General features: G+C 42.5%; 1 protein-coding gene across 18 annotated transcripts in view; it reads left to right on the top strand.

Annotated features, from left to right (window-relative positions):
- Positions 1-3,443: 3,443 nt before the first annotated feature.
- Positions 3,444-9,473, top strand: part of DCAF8 (DDB1 and CUL4 associated factor 8) — a 48,304-nt gene continuing 42,274 nt past the window's right edge. For 4 of the 18 annotated variants that reach the window (XM_032260864.1, XM_032260863.1, XM_032260851.1 and 1 more), the window contains exons 1-2: positions 3,444-4,092; positions 4,850-4,923. The gene's annotated coding sequence lies outside the window, so the exon portion shown is untranslated. Of the gene's footprint in view, positions 4,093-4,807; positions 4,924-9,473 lie in introns of all 18 variants that reach the window. The other 14 variants (XM_032260866.1, XM_032260853.1, XM_032260859.1 and 11 more) reach the window with 7 other exon arrangements.

The following is a 9,473-nucleotide window of genomic DNA, read 5'->3' as shown; positions in this document are numbered from 1 at the left end:
AGACATCAGCCACTGCACCTGGCTCTGGACAGTAGTTTAAATGTGAGAATGGATACAATCACTGAAAGAACATGTAAAATGAAGGGAAAGAGAAGTTAATTAAATAAATGACTAGAGAGATAAAAATAAAACCATGGAATATAGTGTTACAGAAACCAGTGGGATTGAGTATCTCTAACAAGATAGATACACAAGGGATAATAATCATCACAACCTCAAATTCAATAGGGAAACCCAAATAAGAAAGGGAGAATTCAGTGGTAATGGCAATCAATTCGGTGGTAATAGCCATGGTGTCCACAAAACAGTGGGTACAAAAAGCAGACCATAGAAATGGAGACTTCTATCTCCATAACTCCACTAAAATGACTTGCCATTATCTGATCCTCTGTTTTCCAAATCAGTGGTCAATTTTCAGCCATCTTAACCTGTTTTATGAGCAGGAATAATGGAGATTATAGCGCCTTCTTGAAGCTTTTTTTGGTTTATTTTATAAGACCCCTCACTTTTGCGTTTTATTCCTCCTATTTCCTGGCTACTCTTTTTAAATACATTTTGCTGGATGTTCCTCCTCTCTGACCTTGATTAGTCGGAATGCCTCAGGGTTACAGATCTCAGTCTTTAAACTGCTTCCCTTTTCTTCCACATCGATTTCTCTCCACCCTGTGACTATGCCATTTATAACTTAGCCACTCCTTAATTTATACCTCTCATTGTCCCTTCCATGAGCTCCAGGTTCATATTTCCAATTGTTTATTTGGTAGCTCCATTTGGAAATCTAATAGGGATCTCTAGTTTAACGTGGCTGAAGTAGAATTGGATGTTTTCCCCCGCAAAATAACCTTGCTTCTGTTTCCCCACATGCACTATCTCAGTAAATAGCATCACTATTTATCCAGTTAGTCAAGTCAAAAAACCTGATTTTTGATTCTTGTCTTTATCTTGTACCCCACATTCAGTCTGTTAACACATCACCTCTATATCACTTTCAGAATACATCCTGAATCCCACCACTTTCATTGCAACACTAGTCTTGCAGGTCTTCTGCATTAGCTTCCTAACTGGTCTTTTAGCTTCTATTTGGCTTCCCTACAGGGAGTTCTCAATCAACCAACCAGAGTGAACCTCTTCAATTATAAATCAGATCATGTCACTCTTACTCAACGCCCTCCATGGCTTCCAAGCATTCTTAGGATAAAATTCAAAGTCCTTTCTTTGGTTCATAAATCCATAAGTGATTTGGCTCCCATCTTGTTTCTCCAAACTAATTTCCTATCTGTTCTTTTGCCACAGTGGCTTCCTTGTCAGGCACTCAAGCTGTAAGGAATTTACCTTGTTGTTTCTTCTGCTTGAAATGTTCTTTCCCAAGTTTGTGTAGCTTACTGTCTCACTTCAAACCTTATTCAGATGTCACCTCAGCAGAGGGGCCTTTCCTGAACCCCCTGTGTAGAAGAGCACACCCATCCAGGTAACCCATTTTTATTCTGCTTTATTTTCCTTTACAGTACTCCTCATAACTTTAGATTTTATCTGTGCATCTCTCTCCTCCTCCTATGCTCCCAAACCTTGCACTAAGTTCCATGAATGCAAGAATCTCTTCACTGTTGCAGCCCCAGCACATAGAACAGGGCCTCCCAGAGCAGGAAATCAATAAGCAGTTGTTGACTGAATAAATAAAAGAATGAATAGGATGGTAGGGCATTAAATAGCTACTTTGTGCTGTAGTCCTCTTCTAGGTGTTGAGATTACAAAGATGGTAAAAACATAGTCCTTGCCTTCAATAATTTATATTCTGGTAGTGTAGCTGGATTACAAATATGTAATTTTAGATTAAATGTTATAGGTAAAAAAATGTTATGAAAAAAACAGTGCAGAGTAAAGGGATGGAGGATAATGGGATGGGTTCCATTTTAGTTAGAATAGTCAAGAGCCGCCTGTCTTAGGAAGTAGGATTTCACTAGACACCTCAAGTCTAGTAAAGACCTAGTAGATGGACAGAAAAAAAAAAAAAAAAAAACTTTAGGGCTGGGACATGCTTTGTTTGGAGGGACAGTAAGGCCAGTGAGGCTAGAGCAGGGCTAGGCAGTGTGGGAGGAGATGAATCTGATAAATGCGCAGGTGCCAGATCATGTAGGGCCCTTCTTAGAGGCAACTGATTTTTTGATGGGCTTTAAGGCTGTCATACTTTTGACTTTTACTGCATGATGGGACGCTATTGGAGGTTTTGAGCGGCAAGGGGATTGGCAAAATACATGGCCTTATTTATTTATTTATTTATTTATTTTAAAGACGGAGCCTCTACCACCCAGGCTGGAGTGCAGTGGTGTGATCTTAGCTCACTGCAACCTCTGCCTCCCGGGTTCAAGCGATTCTTCTGCCTCAGCCTCCCAAGTAGCTGGGATTACAGGCGACTACCACTATGCCCGGCTAATTTTTTTTTTTTTTTTTTTTTTAATGTATTTTTAGTAGAGAGGTTTCACCATGTTGGCCAGGCTGGTTTCCAACTCCTGACCTCAAGTGATACGCCCACTTCAGCCTCCCAAAGTCCTAGGATTACAGGCATGGGCCACCGTGCCACGCCAGAATTTACAGGGTTTTTGTTTTGTTTTGTTTTTTTGAGAGGGAGTTTTGCTCCTGTTGCCCAGACTGGAATGCAATGGCGCGATCTTGGCTCAATGCAACCTCCGCCTCCCGGGTTCAAGCGATTCTCCTGCCTCAGCCTCCCAAGTCGATGGGATTACGGGAGCCCACCACCATGCCCAGCTATTTTTTGTTATTTTTAGTAGAGACGGGGTTTCACCACGTTGGTCAGGCTGGTCTCGAACTCCTGATGACCTCAGGTGATCCACCCGCCTCGGCCTCTCAAAGAGTTGGGATTACAGACTTCAGCCTCCGCGCCCAGCCCAGACCTTACATTTTTAAAAGTCACTCTGGCTGCCTTGTGTTTAACTGTAATGGCAATAATGGAAGTAGACAAACCAGGTAAGTGTCTACTGCCTGTAATATATAAGTAGTGGGCGGGGAGGTGAAAAAGGGTTAGAATTTTGCAACCCGGCCTTATGGTTAAAAAAAAATTCCCCAGCCTCGCAGCTGGGAGTAATCCTCTGCACGGTTCCTGTAGGTGTCATAACGAAATGAGTACAAAAGACACCCCGCCATCACCGGGCCCATTCTTGGGAACCTTTACCACACCACACCTCTTCAGAAAAGAGCCTCTGGAATAGCTTAGCTACACCTCAAGCTACTGAGCCCCTTCTTTAAAAATACGTAAATGGAGACTCCCAGGGGAAAATGGGCCTCGATAGTATAGAAACCACTTAAGGAAACAAAATCCTGAAAGGAAACGGATATTCAGAAGAAATCCTTCTGCCAATCATTGCGCGTTCCCAGTGTTCAAACACGACAGAACTGGCCATCATCCAGGAAATGGCCTGCCAATCCCTTGGAAATTTAGTTTATTTCCATCACAACTCTGGGAAGCCCCTAACTCGCATTTGTTTTGCTTATCACTAGAGAAGCGAGCCCCAAGAAACCACAAAAACAACTTTGCCTCTTCGGTAACGCGCACGCGCCCCTCGCTCTGTTTGCCGTTGGCCTTAAACCCCGCCCCTTGTGCGTCCTTCGAGGAGGGTTGCGAGCGGTGAGCTCGCGCGACCACTCTTCCCTCAGTCTTCCTGAGCACATCGTCGCAAACGGGGCCGGAAAGCGTGGCAGCGCAGGCGCAAGCGCAGAGAGCGGAGGCGGCGGTGGTGGCGGCCGCTGGCCAGTGTAAGATGGCGGCGGCGTCGGTGGTGGCAGTGGACGGGGCGGCTGGGCCTGGAACAGTCGGAGCAGCCGCTAGCAGAAGGATGACCCAAGACGGGAAGCGGGCTGCTGAGCCTCGCCGATTCCCGTGCTTGTAACTGCCCTAGCCGGACACCCCCCCTTGACCTACCCGGTCTGTGTCTCGTTCCGGCTCGGCCTGCCTCCCAGCTCCTCAGCCGGTTTCCCCTAAGGATGGGCCTGACCCCTTTCCCAAGCTCCTAGCGCTCAGGTCTTTTCCTTCCGCTGACCCGAAGTCATCGCCGGGAGTACTGGTTGTCTTTTCCTCAGGTCAGCCCTGGGGTTGCCCCCAAGAGCCAGCCCCACAGTTCACAGGGACGCCTTGCTTCGTTGGGTGACTCATTTGTGCGCTCCTATTTCTCCCCTTAGATTGAGGGACACGGTTTGCCCTGCGTCTCCCCGTCACCTTAGGGCCACCGCGCAGTGTCCCCCCCTCCCCCATCCCAAGTTCTCAGGCCCAGCACCTTGTATGGAAGGCCGAGGTCCAAGAATCCCGGAGTCGGTTGTTGTCTTACGGTCTTGTACCCTTTGTAATATAATTCTCTTAGTTTACCTCCTCTAACTCCCAAATCTTTTAGGATATCTTAGAACAGTCCCATTTGGTCCCTGTTAGTTGGAAAGCATCTGGTGGCTTGAATTTCTGACTCATGATTGTTACTGGAGTCTCTGTAAACAAACCGGCACTAGCGCTATCACATTCTCTCCGGGATTTCCCCCCACCCTGCTCTGTGGCTTCTTATTTAGAGGTTGTTTGGTTATGGTTTAGTGTTGAAAAGATTCAAGTTATCCTTTTAAATGACTTTACGTTTTAGTGGAGCTGGGAGATTACTTGCCTGGCTTCTAATCTTCATGTTGGCTCATTTTATTTCCATATGTGTGTGGGTTATTAGTTCAGTAATTAGAATTAGATTATTCTGCTTTTAAATAGTTTTGAGAAGGTCTAAAAATATTAAAGTGTATTCATAAATATTTTTATTATGTTTAGTAGAAGACACACCTTTGCCATGTAAACTTTAACTTTTCTCAGTCCTTCAGTGAATCTGCAGACCTATTTTCTCAGGAGCTCAGCCTGGCCTTACTTCAGTGATAAAAGGAGGAAAGGTGAGTGGGAGTTGGAGGCATTAAAATTCTTGAGTTCAAGACAGACTGCCCTGATGTTCAACTGCTGACCACTAAAGTCATAAAATTCCTACCACAGTTTCCCAAAGAGTTTGGGTGTTGTTCTTGGCTTTGTTCCAGCTCTGGTTAAATTACTTTTACAAGTTTAATTGTCTGTGGGCTTCTTGTCTTTCTGTCCTAAACTATTGCTGTATATCTTCAGATGACTTTGCCTAGAAGTGAATATGTGCCCCCCCATGTCTTTTCTTCTTTATTCATTTTCCTTGTATTTTGTCTTTGTGTCGATCATGTTTCTTACATTGTTAAAAACTGAGACTTAGTTTGCCTGAATTCTGTTCAGGCAGAATTCAGGTCTCTGAAAATCAAGTCTCTCCTCTTCTCACAGCTTTGGATTGTCATCCCTTGGCATTTAGAGGTGAATATATAGCTGCTTGTGACTTAAAAGCTGGGGAGTGTTGAGTGATGCTGCCTTTAGTTGGTATCTGAGTCCAGTCTATTTCAGAATTCGGACTTTTTAGGATACAGTGGGAAACTTTTTGTAAAAAAAAAAAAAAAAAAAAAAAAAAGTGGCTGCTCTTTCTCTTGTAGCTGGTCTGAAGAATTCTTGGTTAGCAGAAGAAACATCCTGGGTATTCAGCAGCATGGGCTGGTGCCAAAAAGGGAGTCAGAACGTACTTACAAATGCAGTTTTCGTAAGGCTTTAGGTTTCTGGTGGCAGAGAATAGAGGTTCATGGCATGTGACAGAAAAGCTAAGTGGCTGGAAGGTAAGCCTGGCTGATTCCATCTATCTTTATAATTTGTAGTAGGAAAAGATTGAGAGTGACATTGGTGAGTTTTATTCCATCTGATGACTGAATTAGAAAATGCTCATTATGGACTGGAATAAAATTATTAGTGATGGTGTGCGTGTGTATCAGTAAGATATAAAGAGAAAAGTACAGTCTTTAGAGATTGGACAGACTTTAATTTAAGGTTTAAATACTAGACTAATGTTTCTTAACTTATGTGACCTTGAGCAAGTTACTTAAACTTCTCTGACTCTTAATTTCCGCAACTCTAAAAGTATGATAATACCACTTACCTCCTAGGGCCATTGTTAGTATTATAGGGACTCTATTTAAAGCTCTTAGTAATCTAAAAGCACGTGGTACACACTCAAAAAATATTTTGTTTTCTTTGCACATCATTGATATAGCTTTGAATAAGTTATACATTAATTGATACTTCTTTACATTTTGCTTTAGAACACATTTTTCTGGTGAATTTTCCAAACTGATTTTTTTTTTTTTTTAAACCAAACTGATTTTTAATTGTTCAGCTTAGATGTGTCCTTTGTTAAGTGCCCACCTAGAGTTGTCTTCTGAACACAACCCCCCTGGTGGGGGTTCATAACCAGAGGACAGAGAGAATATTAGATATTGGTGTATGTATATTTTAAAATGTATTCTTAAACATCAGTAAGTTTTTATTCATTGCTTCCTTCTTGGTCTCTCTATTAGCACACCTGATCAGAGTTGGCAGTGTTGTAATTTTTTCCCTTTGTGCTACAGTGTTCCCTCTACTGCAACTACTCTATACTTTCCTTTTTTTGCCATGAAGGGAATACATTTTTTCCTTGTTGGGCTGTACAGCGATCCTCATCAACAAATTATCAAAGAACTGTATATGAGGAAAAGGCCTCATTTCTTTTTAAAGTGAATCATGGGTAGAGAGTTAGGAATGAAGAGTCCTTTTTTCACCTCCACAGCTGGACCATCTTAATAATATGACAGCACAGGTGAAGAGTTTTAAACCTTTTGTTGACTTCTTTCACATCTCTTTGGCAAGGGCACATGAAAATTAAGTACTGATAATATCCAGTGAAAGCGGCCATGTCATTCAGACCAGTGATCATTTTAGGTTTGATTAACTTTTCATTACCATCATCCAGGGTCGAAATTCTCCATTGTAAGGTGAGGACTCTCCTGGGTGGTGGTGAGGTGGGCTGAGATTGCATTTGTATCATTTGTGTTTTTATGAACTCTGAAGATCCATGTCAGGCGAGGGGAAGGGTAGGAGGAGAAAAGGAAATATGTTGAAAAAGGGATAACTTTGGCTGTTTATTTCATTATGTGCTAGGTAAGAATTTCCAGGTCACATCTGTGTATATAGTAAATCAGTATTTCTAGTCTGTGGACCGCACTCTAAATTTTTTATCTTTCTGAAGTTTTGTTATGTTTTATTTTTGTAGAGATAGGCTTTGTTGCCCAGGCTGGTCTCGAACTCCTGGGCTCAAGTGATCCTCCCACCTCAGCTGAGTAGCTGAGACCACAGGCATACCATACCTAGCTAATTTTTATTTTTTTATTTTTTTAATTAGAGGTGAGGTCTCACTTTCTTGCCCATCTACTGTCAAGTGATCCTCCCATCTTGGCCTCCCAAAGTGCTGGAATTACAGACATAGCCACAGCACCCAACTTCAAGATATTTTTATATTTCCAAGATTTTAGGTGTTTACTTAAGAATTGTGACATCTTATTAGGTAGTATTTCCTAGGATGGCTGGAGTGGGAGGCTAAGAATGCTTTTGACCTTTTAGTTCCTACCACCAACCTCTTAGTTAAAGTGCAATCTATTTTTGAAACAGGGTTTCTGTCACCTAGGCTGGAGTGCAGTAGCGCCATCATGGCTCACTGCAACCTCGACCTCATGGGCTTAGGTGATCCTCCCATCTCAGCCTCCTAAGTAGCTGGAACTACAGGTGCATGCCACCACACTTGGCTAATTTTTGTATTTTTTGTTAAGATGAGGTTTTGCCGGGCCGGGCGCGGTGGCTCAAGCCTGTAATCCCAGCACTTTGGGAGGCCGAGGCAGGTGGATCACGAGGTCAAGAGATCGAGACCATCCTGGTCAATATGGTGAAACCCCGTCTCTACTAAAACTACAAAAAATTAGCTGGGCATGGTGGCGCGTGCCTGTAATCCCAGCTACTCAGGAGGCTGAGGCAGGAGAATTGCTTGAACCCAGGAGGCGGAGGTTGCGGTGAGCCGAGATCGCGCCATTGCACTCCAGCCTGGGTAACAAGAGCGAAACGCCGTCTCCAAAAAAAAAAAAAAGATGAGGTTTTGCCATATTGCCCAGGCTGGTCTCGAACCCCTAGGCTTAAACAGTCCTCCTGCCTCAGCCTTTCAAAGTGCTGGGATTACAGGTGTGAGCCACTGCACCCTGTTAAAGTGCAGTCAATTAAATATATAGGAACCTGCCAGGCTGAGTGCAGTGGCTCATGTCATAATCCCAGCCCTTTTGGGAGGCCAACGTGGGAGGATCACTTGAGCTTAGTTATTTAAGACCAGCCTAGGCAGTATAGTGAGACTTTGTCTCTACAAAAAGTTAACAAAAAATTAGCCAAGCATGGGGCATGCACTTGTAGTCCCAGCTCCTTGGGAGGCTGAAGTGGGAGGATTGTTTTGAGTCCAGGATGTAGAGGCTGCAGTGAGCTGAGATTGCGCCACTGCATTTTAGTAACGGCAGCAGAGCGAGACCTGGTCTCAAAAAAAAAAAAAGAATCAGTCCCAGTGCCATGGTCCTTAGTGTTGAATAGGACCAACCTAAGACAGAAGCTTGTCTTCAGAAAGCTGAAAGAAAGCAGCCTTTTTGTTGCCAGTTTAAAACAATACTGGCATTTTAAAAGCAAACAGACCCTAGTAGAAGACATTGTATAGGAGCGCACCCTGTTGTGAAAGACTGGGATCTTGAGTTTCATGCTCTTAAGTCTTGTATTCTTTCAGGTGAGCTATAGGCTTTTAAAATCATAAAGTGCCTATTAAACTGCTTTCAGTAGATAGATTCATTACTCCATTGTTTCTACTGTAGAAAAGTTATTCTAAACGTGTCTAGGAAATATCCAGATTATAAAAGAGAAATAGCGGTATCCAAACAGGACTTTTTATTGCATAACATTGGTGTTAGAGTTAGTTTTTAAGTCTGAGATTGAATTAGCTTTTTTTTTTTTTTTTAAGTAGATTATCAGTGAACTAAGATAATCTGTTTACCCTCACCCATTTGGAACATAGGCAGCTGAATTAATTGAATCAGCAATAGGCATGGAGTAGTGACTTTGTATATCTTCATTTTGGAGCCAAAAATTGAGTTTTAGATTAGCTTTATAGTAATATTAAAAACTTTATCTTTTATTTTCACAAATATACCCAGGAAACTCCATTGCTGTTAAAATTAGTCAAAAAGGAGGATGCTTGCTCTTTATTGATTTAATCATTCAGCTCTTGGAGTGAGTAGAACGTCTTTGAAAGCTTTTCAAAAATTAGTAAGTGATGAATTTTATGAATTGTCGCTTCTTTGTAGAAGTCCTTTATCTCTGCCTCTACAGGACATAATTTCTGGGCCAGAAGCCAGATTTTTCAAGTACCCCCTAACCCCAGGAATGTGTTACGATACAGATAAATTAATGAACAGAGGCTGCTTTGAGGTTGCCAATAGGGCATTGGGGAGTAATTAATATGACAAGGATGGCATCTTATTAATGAAATGTATTA

The sequence above is a fragment of the Sapajus apella genome, unplaced genomic scaffold, assembly GCF_009761245.1.
Source record: "Sapajus apella isolate SASKATOON/1434 unplaced genomic scaffold, GSC_monkey_1.0 scaffold119, whole genome shotgun sequence".
NCBI lineage: Eukaryota > Metazoa > Chordata > Mammalia > Primates > Cebidae > Sapajus > Sapajus apella.
Note: the sequence above shows the minus strand (reverse complement) of the source record. Positions and strands in the feature narration are given on the sequence as shown.